Raw genomic sequence first — 13,133 nt, forward strand, 5'->3', positions numbered from 1 at the left:
AAGAGAAACGTCACCAACTTAGCTAAGCAAACTGCTAAGGGCCAAGCTTTACAATGGCAGTGCATAGACAGTCAGATGAGAAAGTGTTATCCCCATTTTGCAAATAAGGAATTAAATCTCAAAAAGTGAAAGAATTTACCCAAGACCACAAAAGCGGTACAAATCTTGGCTTCTTTGTGTTTCCTTTCCATCCCCTCAAAAAGACTCTTACTGACGGTTTACCTTGCATTGATCACTGTACCATGCCCTGCGGAGTCAAAGACCAATGAAGCAATGTTGTATAGCCTTCAAGCAGTCGCAGTCTAGAGGGGAGACAGACATAGAGTGTAATGAGTGACACATGGGAGGCATGGACAAAGTCCTGTGGGACTTCAGACCAGGACAGGGGAAACAAGGCTTTCCAGGGGAGGTGACGTGAAGGAGAGTCCCAGAGGATGAGTCACAGTTACCGAGCAGAGAAGTGGGCAGAACTGCTTGCTGGCCAAGGGGCCAAAGCAGGAAAGCATGCAGCTTCACTGCCCAGCCGAGCAGCTTTCCTTCATCCCCAGCCGCACCCCCGCCGAAGCCCCACCCCAACCAGCAGGCTTCCCGCCAGGGTGTGGGCCCTGTGGGAAGCTCAGGGTGTTGCCCTCCCTCTCCTGGCCTTTCCTTTCCAAGGCCTGTGGGACTTGAGATGCTGCCGGAAGCCTGGCTTCCTGGGGAAGGGGTCTGCTGAGGCCCTCCTGACAGCCGCAGCCCCCCTCCTTCAGCCCAATCTTCAGTTTAGCTAAACCGTTGGATCCCTTTGGGTTTGATACCATCTAATTGGTTGTGGCTAATCCCATATTAACTTCTCCCGCAGAAGCTAGAGGGCCTCTCCCCACCCTCCATCACGTCCCAGCCCCTACAGAAGCTGCTGTTATCATGTTTATGAGCCTCCACAACCACAGACAGGCAAATTTGCATATAAATAACCTGCCAGCACTGGAGGCTGTGAGAGGCACCTGGTAACGACTCTGTTTATTACTCTGGAGAGAGAAAGGGAGCAAGAAGGCCTTGTGCGCTGGCTGGCCCAAGCGGGATGGCTACATTTCCACCCACCGATTAGCTGAGAAAGGGTCAGTGACCCCCAAACAGCAGAGGAGGAAGAAACGTAAAGCCGTGCAGCTCCTCCTCTTTGGGAAACCCTGACCCTCGCAGCTAGAGACTGTAGAAGCCACCACGTCACCAAGGATGGTCCAGCCTGAAAATGAATGCAGGGAGCCAGGTATGAGCCTGGGCTTGGTGTAGGTGGGGAATGTGAAGCAGAGAGAGAAGAGTCCTGTCCTCAGAGAACTGTCTACTGCAGCACGCATGCTGCAGACCTGGGGGAAAGCTCTGACCAGACAAAACACGGAGGTGATGGCCCAAGGTGCAGGAGCAGGTCCTCCCAGTGAGAAGGCTTCCAGGAGGAAGACCTTGGTAGCCGTGGTAGACCTTGCCCAGGTGAGGAGCAGAGGAGGAAACACTCCAGACTGGAGGGAATGAAGTGAGGCCCTGTTGAATGAGTCCTGTACTGAGTGGACTGAGGGGCCTGGGGAATAGGGAGATGGATTGGAAGAGCAGCAGAAGATACAGCTGGAAGGGAGGCTGAGTCTGCTGTAGTGTCCCCCCGCATATGATCAAGTGGTGACTTTACCTCCTAGATCTTCAACATTTTTGAAAAGGTGAATGACATAAAGGCAGCTCTGTGGGCTAAAAAGCTATTGCTACTGAAGTCTCCATCGAAATGTTGGATGGCCCAAGGGTTCCCTAAGAAGGCAGGGAGGGACACCCCTTAACATGATCTGATGTCTAATGAACACACCAGCAAGGCGGAATTCAGAACAGAGGCCACACCCCAGAGAGATGGGAGCCAGAGGTCAGTGGAAGTTGGGTCTTAGAGGAGGCAGGGGTGAGAAAGACAGACTCGGAAGACCCAAAATCTGTAGCTGGAAAGCAAGCAGAGGCCAGGGAGAATGTTGGGGAAATATAATTAAGAAAACAAAATCTTCTCTCAGCCTAGAAAACTTCTCCTCAAAGGTAGTAGAGACAGAAAACAGTTTTATTATTGAGTAAGCATTAAACCAGGATGTGATATACATCACAGGCAATCCACTGAGAGATTGCAGAGACAGAATGCAAAATGCAATCTCAACTCCTATATAGCCAGGTAGATACAATCCACTGCATACATGTTTTCAAGATAAACAGAAACTAGTCCTCAAGGAAGAGGGCCCGAAAACTTCAACCTAAAAAGAAATGCAGAAAGACAGGCTCTCCAGAACAAATGAGTTTATTTGGGAATAGCAGAAGATTGCAATCTGGGGTATGTGTGTTATAACAGACCACAGGCATATCCAGAGGGGTCAGGGCAAAGGGGAGTCTTAAAGACACAGAGAAGTCCACACAAGCCGCTTTGAAACAAAGATCACAGGTCACAAGCTCGTCGTAGGAGCCGGCCTTTGTTCATCAGCCATTGCAAGGTGAGTGTCCTTGTGTGAGTGGCTTAGCTGGATCACTGCAATCTTGAGGAAGTTCTTGTGATAGTCCTGTTACAGGGATGTGTGTGTGACGGCTTCCTTATGGCCTCCCTCATCTCCGTTTGGTTAAGCGTTTGACATAGGTGACTCCATTTTGGTACTGGCAACTTTTACAACATCCCCATTTGTAACACATAGCTCGTCCTAACTTCACCTGGTAATTAGGGTGACCATCTGTTAGCTTATTGGCTTTATCCAGAGGAAAAACAAGTTTTGCAAATAGAAGCAGGAGACCCACCAAAGTTAGGCTCTTACTCTCTCACAAGAACTGGGAGAGAGGGGACACTCTCTCCTCCAATGTTAGGATTTCAAAAAATGGCTACCAGGTACTTGAACCATGACTGGCAAGAGGCTTATTTCACCATTATAAAGATTTATGTATGTTTGAAAAGGACCTAGAAAGAAATTCTGATATGAAAAGAAAGAGGGGGAGAAGTCTCTTCTCTTATTTTCAGCAGGGAGAATTAAGTTTCTTATTTTAAACTTGTATTCGCCCTTCCAGGACCAATAGGGTTGGAAGTAGCTGAGCCTCCTTGGGGAAAGGACTGCTAGTAATATTCAGACCTGGGTTCAGATTCTAACCCTACCTGGGCTAGCTGGGTGGACAAGTCAACCCTCCTCGAGTTGGTTTCCTCATCTTTGAAATAGGGATTATAATTTCTACCTCACATGGTCCCGAGGAATAAATAAGATCATATTTTAAAGTCGTATGGAAGCAGCAGGCACTCTAAAATATTCATTCTTGAAATTAAATTGTATAACATCGGCCAAGCACAGTGGCTCAGTGCCTGTAATCCCAGCACTTTGGGAGGCCGAGGCGAGCGGATCACTTGAGCTCACTAGTTTGAGACCAGCCCAGGCAACATGGTGTAACCCCATCTCTACAAAAATAATAATAATGATGATAATACAAGAAAATTAGCCAGGCATGGTGGTGACACGTGCCTGTAGTCCCAGCTACTCAGAAGGCTGAGGTGGGAGGTTGGCTTGAACCCGGGAGTCAGAAGTTGCAGTGAGCCGAGATCATGCTACTGCACTCCAGCCTGGGCGATAAAGCCAGACTTTGTCTTAAAAAAAAGAAAGTGTAGCATCATGAGGGTTGGAACAGTCAGCTGGAGAGTAGTTCACTAAATCCCAAAACATTGACGCTAAGGGAGTCCTTCACAGTCTACATCAAATGGTCACAGGACAGGTCAGAGGGAAATGCTCCTCTGGGCAGCTGGTACAGGGAGCTTATTTCCCTAAGAAGTATCACAGTCAGAAAACATAACTAGGTAATGGAATGGTTTAGGACACTCATGAATGAGTCTGAATGGGCTGCTAAGGGGGAGGCGGGTGTTCAGCATGACCCTAACTCGGAGGTTGTGAGCTCTAGGATAAAGCCTTTCCCATTAGATGGCCTTGGAAAGACTGCCACAGGCGAGCTCTGGCCAGACAGATGAGTCACAGGTTTGGAATTGGGGGATAATTCTTCTATTTCTGTACACCACATCCCACAGGACCGCCCCCCACCCCCCCGCCCCCAGATGACAGACCGAATTTGCAGTGGTACCATTTCTACTGCTCCCCTGCCATTTCTGCTAAAAGAACAGACTTGGATGTCCCCTATGCCCACCACAGGATGGCTACCCACCTGTGCTCTAGAAAGGCCACTTCTCTTGAGCTGGGGGAAGGAGGGCACAAAGGCCTCCGGTCCCCAGGCAGTAACACCACAGACAGCCTCTGCACTTTCCAGGCCACCTCGCCCTGCCTCCGTGGGACGCTTTCCTGTTGCCACAGCAACTGGATTCCCAGGGAACCTGTGGGCCCAGGCCACCATCTTGGGGAGTTCCTAATGATATGTTCTGAAAATTACAACATTTCAACCCAGGTCCCGTCGCGCAGCCCCACACTGGGGCTACTAAGCTAGAGGGAGAGGGTGTCCTGTGGTGAAACTGCATTTTCTGGTGCTTGCCTATTTGGGGCTGGGAGAGGTTGAGAGGAGAACTAGGCCATGGTTTCTAAGGTGTTCCCAGCTGGCTTGGCCAGGTCATCCCACCGTGGCCAGCACCCGCAGCGTCTGGAGGCTGGGAGGAGGAGCGCTCCCCTGTGATCCCTCCCATCTTCCCACTGCGCTTATCTCCCGGCCTCTCTCAGTTTCAGAAAGTGGCTTGCACAGGCCCAGTCAAGCACATTGGGTGGTAGAATGTGGTGCAAGGGAGGGTGGCTGGGGAACAAGCGGAGGGGCAGCAGGAAGTGGTGGGCTTTCATCTGGGGTGGCTGGGGGTGAGGGGATCTGCTGGAGCAGACGGCAGGACCAGGGCAGGGCCATCAGGGGGCAGAACCAACAGGGAGGGCTAGAGCAGAGCTAAGCCCGGCGCTGGCGCTGAGGATGATTGAACTGGGCGTCGGGAGGGATTTAAGCTGGAGACAAAGGATTTGCTGCAGAACCCAGAGCCCTGATGGAGCACGGGGGACGCGTTGATGCAGGAGATAGAGGCTGCGGCCCCCGGGGGCGGAGGCGGAGGGGTGATTTAGCGCCTTGGAAGACAGGACAGGCAGGACCTGTGCTTCGGCACAGAGCCGCAGGCCGCTCCCATCCATCCCCGGCTGAAGGCTGCAGTGACAGAGGAGGCCCGGAGGAGGGAGGGATGGGAGGGAGACGTGGCAGCCAAGGGGAGAAGCACGAAGCTGGCTCCGGAATGCAGCCTGCAAGCACATTTTGCCTGCAACACTCAAACAAATTCCAGGGCAGCTTTTCTGGGGAAAGGGAAGCGAGGTTCAAAGAGAACATAATGAATTGGCTGAAATAAATAGCTAATTAGTTCCTGATAGCTTAGGAGGTTCACAGAAGAGGTCGCTGTGCACTGCAGTGGGCGGCAGCCACCCCTGCCTCACTGGACACAGGGCTCAGCTGGAGCTGAGGGGGGTCCTGAAGCCAGTGGCCTTAGACAGCAGCCCACCCAGACGCTTCTCCTTAGTGTCCCGGCAGCCCGCAGCAACCATGGCTGGGAAGCCTGATGGAGTCGGGAGAAGTGGGCATGTGGAGACAGGACCTGGGGGATTCACTCCAGGCTCTTCAGCTGCCACCTTAGACACCTGGAATGCCTTCTCAGATCCCCGTTTTCTGAACTAAAAACTAACACCCGCCCTGTCTGCTCCCAGGGTTTTTGTAAGAATCAAATGAGGAACAGTTATGGCCCAAATGCTGGCGGTTATCCTCTATTAGACACAAGCGTCATGAAGGAAGGGGGTAAGCTTGCTCCCTTTGGGACCCCCTGCATTTAACATAATGCCTGGCACAAATATTTGTTGGGTCTTGTTGAGTAAACATGGAGTTTTCACTGCCTTGGTGGTCCCTTTAGTCATCCACACACAGATGGAGCCCAGGAAACTTGGAGGCTCAACCTAGGGATATTCAGGTGTGACCCTGCCCTAAAGCCAACCCCCAAGTGATGTTTGGATCAACCGTAGTTTTGAAACATTGCCCCGAAAGACAAAGAATGGGAGTTATGTAAAGTTTCATGGAGGGGGTAGTCCGGGACCCCTGTAATGGGAGTGCAGCTGAGCCCCTCCCCAGGGAGGGATTAGCCTTCCCATCCCTCTTGAGTTTTCTGAGTCAGAGGCAGAGACGAGGAGGGCCAGGGTCCTCCGTATGCTGTTCAGTCTGATATTTGGAGGCCCAGAGCATGTCAGTCTTCTTAAACTGCAGACACATTCTACACTAATTATAATTTGGATACAACCAGGAGTTAAGTGGCTGTTGACTAGTTGGCATGTTTTGTAGACATGTAATCATTTATTAATTTTGATTTTGCAGTTCCCTTTTTGCATCTTGGAGCCAATCAATTCTTTTTTCAGGTATCCAGCAGTTCTGGAGGCCCTTGCAAAGTTCACAGGACACAGGTACCAGGCCCACTGTCAGACAAAAAAGCAGCCAGGGAGAGAAAGGGGGGTGTGGCGCCAGGATACCCCGTGCTCTCCTAGAGATGGGAGAAGCCGCTGGGCCTGTGGCTGCTTTAACACTTTCCCAAGAAAGAGGAGACGTACGTTCTTGTTCCCAGAAACAGCCACCAGATGCTGTATGAGCCTGGACAAGCTGTGTGACTTGTCTGCGCTTCTGCTTTCCCCTTAGAACAAGGCTTGGGAAACAGGGCTGGAGGCTGCAGGGGAAAGAGGGTTACCGAGCCTTCTCTCCCCTAAGCTGGAAGATGTGACTGAGAGCATTCATGGGTGGATTGGGACCGTGTGGTCTGGACACCTGGAGCAGGGCAGAGGGCATGTTTGTTTCCCTCTAGAAGGCAGAGACCCTCTGCCATGCGGAGGGAGCTGGCTCTCCCTCTGAAGTCCCTGCAAAGCAAGAAGGGGCCCAGTCAGACCCGAGTCTCATCACCCCAGCTCCCTGCCTGCCATAGACTGAGTGTGTGTGTTCCCACAGAATTCATCTGTTGAAGCTCCAAGCCCCAGTATGATTGCATTTGGAGACAGGGCCTTTAAGGAGGTAAATAAGCTTATATGAGGTCATGAGAGTAGGACCCTGATCCAATAGGATTATCGTCCTTATGAGAAGAGACAGAAGAGTGCTGTCTTTCTCCCTCTCCCTCTCTCCCACCACTTCTGCCACCAAACCCATTCTGCAATTCTCCAGCACAAATGGGTGTCCTACAATTCAGTCCTGTCCAGACACGAACTGCCCAGAGTTCACATGAGACTCCACCGCTTTCAGCCTCAGTCCCACAAGTCTGCCTTCCCTTCGGATGCCAGTCACTAGTCCCAGGGACCACCCATATTTCTGACCCACCCACCACCAGTCAGGGGTTCTCAGGGTCCCCTCTGGGGTTCAGTAATTAGTTCATACTGAATCACCAAGCATATACCAGTTTATTATAAAGGGTACAACTCAGGTGCAACCAAATGGAAGAGACGTGTAGGGCAAGGTACACAGGGTGGGGGGTGGGGAGGAGCAGAGTTTCCACGCCCTCTTGAGTTGAGACATGTCACCTTTCCAGCACCTCAACCTGTTCACCCACCTGCAAGCTCTCCAAACTCTGTGGCTTAGGGATTTTTATGAAGGTTTAATTTCGTAAGCATGATCGAGTGAATCATTGGCCATTGGTGACTGAATTCACTCTTCAGAGTCACCTCATTAACACTCCAGAGACTTTTATCACTCAGTAGATTCCAAGGGTTTTAGGAGGTCTTTACCAGATCCCCCCAATGCACACCAACAGTGTGCCCCCCGACCCCCTACTGATTACTCCCCGCAAAGGCCATGGGTTTCCTTTGAGGGGAATGTTTTCTAGACCAGCATCATCCTGTACATCACATTGTTAATCAGGCCCTAAGAGGAAGACTGAAGAAATGGAAAGGAAGACAAAGTTACTCTCCCTATTGCTTTGAAGCCATGCACTGGGGATCTAAGCATCTACCTCCCGCTCCATTTTGCAGGCTGAATCCTCACATCTGGGGAGCAGTACCCAGCCCATTTTTGGTAAATAAAGTGACGAGTCTCCTTTCTTCCAAGTGCTCACACGGCCTGGGCTTGGTTGATTCATGACTGTGACTTTTCTTCCTCCTTCTCTTACCCAAATATGCAAATACCCCACTGCCTGGAGGCTGGAGCGGCTAGAACAAGCTGCTGGGAGTGTGTGGACAGAGAGATGAAAACAAACCTGGCTCTTGATGATGTTTCTCCCTGGATTTTATAAGCCAGTGCCATTTCTCAGTGAAGTCAAATCCATGCGGTCCTCATTCATTTACACACTGGGCAAGGGTTTGCGCAGAAGAGAGATGGAGACCCCAAGGGCCCCCTTTAGTTGATTTAACAAATCCCTTTCAAGCTTTAATTTTTTTTTATTAGGAAGCAGAAGTTGCCTGTTCCCAAACCACACATGTACGCACAGATACGTATGCATAACCCCCACTCCTTTCAAATTCTAATCTCTCCAAACCCAAAGACGGGAATATCCCCATGAACCAAGCTTTAGAGCGCACTTTTTTCCTCTTCTCCATTTAGCATCTGCTGGGAAATGGAAGGGAACCTGGGAAGAACTTGCAATAACTGGGAAGAAGCAGACGAAGTGCCACTCCTGCCTGATGATGCCAGCAGCCCTGCAGGGTCCTCCTTTATCCACTCAGCCCCACACCAAGAAGAATTTCAGAAGGCCAGTGGTGGCTCCAGACACACAGCTCGAGCCTGGATTTAATTTGTTTTGGTGAAAGGACCCTGGACTAAGAACAAGGACACGAAGAGGATGGGGCAGCCCTGAGACAGGTTTCTCATCCTCTCTCTGCTGGGCAGGACCTTCCAGAGGCATCCAGGGCAGCTCTCCACCCCCAATGCCAGATGCAGTATCAGGTGCACAGAGCACCAGAATAGGAGTCCAGAGACCTCAGCTGTGGGCCCAGCTCCTCAGTTGGTGCTATGTGACCTTGGTCAATTCACTGGATGACTGAGCCTATTTTCTTCCTCTGTGAAAATGAGTGTAGTGAAACGTGACTGCCTGCCAGAAACAGATGAGGAGGGGTGTGAAAATGCCTTGCCAAGTCCTTTGGAAAGGTGAGCTATTAGGGGTACTTATCTTAGACGATGTTTCTGGCAATCTTATTTATAAATCTTTTCAGGGCAAAGGATCCTGTAGCTCCCCCAGTAACAGCTGCCCTTGTCTCATAACTGTTTGGGAAGTCCTTCCCAGTATCCAACCTGAATTGTTTCTGAAACAACTTGTCCTGCCTGTCGGAAGTGAACCTGAGTGTGTGTGAGACAGTTGAATTGTTCTTGGTGTGTTGTGTGTGTGCACACACACTCTGTGCACACCCCACTGTAGGAGAATGTTCTTGGTGAGGAAGAGGAAGGTCAGTGTGGGAGATTCTCACATCTGAGGCCTGGACCTGCAGAACTTTGAGCAGTGCACCACTGCCACTGCCCAACAAGTCACAGTAAGGTGGGAGTGCTGGGAGGGTGTCCCCCTTACCTCATAAGAAGAAAGCAATCTGAGCAGCTTTGACTGTTTTTCAAATCAATGGGTATGAAAATCCACCCAGAACTCGGGTTATGAAATGTGTCATTTTCATGTGTGAAATTTGCACCCGCTGACCTCATATCCTCCCTGAAAATGGGGGACTTTCTCACCTCCTACCTCGAATTTAATCTGCGTCTGATATGCTGGCAGACCTCAGACCCATCTGCATCTCTTGGAGCTGTTTCTTTCCACTTCGGAGTAAATGATGGTTCCAAGGAGCTAGGCTGATGGGAACAACGCCCACACCATGTGGATGCCTCTCTTCTCTCGCGCCCTTTTGGGGCCTCGTCTAGCAAACACGGAGGCTCCAGCGCCACAGAGATTTGCAGTCTGTCTCTGTCTGCACCCACAATTCAATCACACAACCCTGAGTGGGCATAAAAGCTGATTTTCTGTCCTAATGACTCCCTTAACCGAGCTGACAGCTGCCATCCCTCAGGGACCTGTGGGTGAGAGTGCTGGAGACCAATGACCCCCTTGCTTCTCTGCCCCTCTGCCCCCTGCCCCACCTCCTGTGTGTCTTTGAGGCTGAGGTGCCTAGATGACCACTGTGTGAATGTGCCCAGAGCTGGCAAGAGGAGAGAGTGGGCTAAGAGACAGAAGGTGGGCTGCGTGCTCCCATAGGGCTCTCCCTCTCCTGCCAGCTCCATCTCGAGTCCATTAACCTCGCTCTGTGTGTGCTGTGTTAATGGGCTGGGAAGGACAGATCGCCCCTCTCGCCTGCTGACAGGAGGGGGCTGCCACTTGTTGCCAACCTCAGAGGAGGCACAAGGTGCTTGGAGGGCAGGACCAGAGCCCAGGCAGGCCCTGGCTTACGGCCTGGCTTCCACACTGCCTGTCAGAGGGAGGAAGCAGCTCCCCTGGGGTGACAAGATGGGCAGCTGGCAAGAAAATCCCTCATGCTCACTTTCCTCTCCATTGATCCTCAGATCTCCTCCTCAACAGCTAAGGAGACTCAATAATGCACACATCCTAAGTGCAGTAGAAGGACCTGTGAATAACAATCTCTTCTATTGGATTAACTCTTCCGCATCTGCTGTGTGGATCCCCTACCTCGCTGATGTGCTTGGAAGGCAGGGGAGGCTGCATGGTGAGGCCCTGCTGGAGCACAGGGAGAGGCCACTTGGCAGAGTGCAGCATCACAGCCGTGGGCGCCTGAGACCCAACCCCACCAGTGCCTCCGTGGCTGTACCATGTTCCCATGCTTCATCACGCTGTCGCTCAGGGTGGGACCAGGCATGGTCTTATTCACCAAGGCAGGATTCTAAACTCCTGTTTAGAACCCTATGACTGGCTGGACAGGGGGTGGGCACCTGAGCCATGGGCAGCCAACTCATAGGCTGACCAGAGGCCTGATAAATGACTCAGTGCAGGAGGCAATTCACTCAACTGCAGTTATTTGAGCCAATCAGGCTCTCTCTCAATGGAAACAGGAAATAATAAAGCAGCTGGTGGGAGTGAGAGAAGTGAACGGAGACTCCCTGACAGCAGATGAGTCCGGCTGGTAGCAGAGTCTGGAAGGAAGAGCCACAAACTCTGGCTGCTGTAAGACCTCAGAAAGCCATGCCCTGAGAGCTCCACTGGATCCTGACCTCCCCGCCTCACCCAGTCTCCCAGCCCGGGCCTCATGAGGGCCTCCCCGTGCCGTAGCTCCTGATCTAGATGTTATCGTGAATATCCTTGCAATTAATCTCCATGTTCTGGCAGGCTCTGGATACGCTGGGGAAACAGCACAGGGGTTCATAAATTTGCCTGATTAAAAATCACATGGGCAATTTGTTAAACCTGCAGACTCCAGGGTCCGTTTCAGACCATTGAATCAGAATGCCCAGGATGGACTCCAAGATGTGCACTTAACAAACACCCAGGGTGAGTCTTATGGCGAACTTGGGAGACACTGGTTTATTCTCATCCCCCTTAATTCATCCACATGAGTGTGCTGAATTGAATGTACAAACACCAAGTTGCTTAAAAAGAGAAAAAAAATACCATTTTGGGGGCCAGCCAGGCAAAAAAAAAAAAAAAAGGATGTTGCACAAATTTCTCATCTCCTTCATCCTTTACCTGGCCCCCAGGCAGGCTTTTCTAACCGTTGGAGCAGTTTCCCTCTGGATGGATGTCACCAGGTGGATATGATGTCAGTGCCTTCTGGGGCCACTGCTGGACCAACAAATTTAGTTGCAGAAACGAGGGAAGTCACACTTCTGTGGAAGAAATCTCTGGTTGTTCCCAAATATTCATTTTTCTCTCCTCTGTGGCAATAGAATTTTTAGCTGGACACATAGCAGCCCAAAATAAAGAAAACACCTTCCTAGCCTCCCTTGCAGTTAGATGGGGCCATATGACTAAGTTGTGCCAAAGGGATGCCACATGGGATGTGAGCAAAATGTATACAAGTTACAAATCAGGGCTATGGAAAGGAGCATGCCCTCCTCTTCCCCTTCACCCTTCCCACTGGCTGGAATGCAGACCTGGTGGTAAGGCACCTTAAACCACTGAATAAGGCCAAATCCCAGGATGCCAGAGCAATAAGGTAGAAGGGACCTGGGTTCCTGTACCAGGGAGCAGCTGCACCAATCCTGTTATAGGAGAGAGACATACATTTCTAGTTTGTAAAAGCCACTGTTGTTTTGGAGTTTGTTATAGCATTACTGCAGTTGAAACTGTATCTTAACTACAGAGTCTTAGTGCAGTTTCCACCCAGGGAATGTGTTCACCACAGCCATCCCACTTCACGGCAAGGCTCAACCCCCCAGAAAGCTTCCTCCATGCCCTCCCACCCATCAGAGCAGAGTCTGTGCTTACTGGGTCCTTGTACTTAGAGCCAGGACACCAGAAGCAGGAGTCACCTCCCACTGGCATAGTCACTGGCATTCTAGCACATTCCACACTCAGAGTGGATTTTTTATAAAACCCTTTCCTCTATTCAACAAAATTATTTTCAGTAATAACCATGGAATGAAACAAATATTAATAATGGCCAGAAATGAAACACAAACAGTGGAAGTGTTCTTTTATTGAACCTCATATATATAATCATTCCAATAAAAGATTAAAAAAATACTTTAGGTAAATAATTGTCTAGTAATTAATAAGTGAATTTTAATAAAACTCAAACATTTGCAAATGGCACAATTTAGGCAAATACTAAATTGTGCCAATGATGTTATATTTTGTCTTTTTTTGGCTTCATTTTTTAGCTTTAAAATGATTAACAATTAAAACCTTTAAAAGAATAATACATTTTAATTTTAAAAATATGATTTTAAAGATATTATAGAGATAATATAAAGAAATAATAAAGATACTATTTTAAAGATATTTAAACTAAGCCAAATATTAAGCAAAATATTTCATGTATGAACTGAAACTTGCAACTACCAAACAAAAATATTATACTTTGTGGTTTCCACTTTGTTTTATTATTTTATATTTCAAGCAGAAATAAAAATTCTAGGCCAGGTGTGGTGACTCACCCCTGTAATCCCAGCACTTTGGGAGGCTGAGGCAGGTGGATCACTTAAGGTCAGGAGTTCAAGACCAGCCTGGCCAACATGGTGAAACCCCATCTCTACTAGAAATACAAAAATTA

General features: G+C 49.7%; 1 long non-coding RNA gene across 2 annotated transcripts; it reads left to right on the forward strand.

Moving 5' to 3' along the window:
* The first annotated feature begins 1,022 nt into the window (after window positions 1-1,022).
* On the forward strand, window positions 1,023-12,710 carry LOC112204774 (uncharacterized). 2 transcript variants are annotated; one of them, XR_002938541.3, is made up of 3 exons: window positions 1,023-2,483; window positions 8,536-9,078; window positions 10,471-12,710. It is a non-coding gene; the product is annotated as an uncharacterized LOC112204774 (long non-coding RNA). The 2 variants fall into 2 exon arrangements; XR_002938540.3 differs by having other exon boundaries at window positions 8,536-12,710.
* The last annotated feature ends 423 nt before the right edge of the window (window positions 12,711-13,133 follow it).

Source organism: Pan troglodytes, chromosome 9 (assembly GCF_028858775.2).
Source record: "Pan troglodytes isolate AG18354 chromosome 9, NHGRI_mPanTro3-v2.0_pri, whole genome shotgun sequence".
Classification (NCBI taxonomy): Eukaryota; Metazoa; Chordata; class Mammalia; order Primates; family Hominidae; genus Pan; species Pan troglodytes.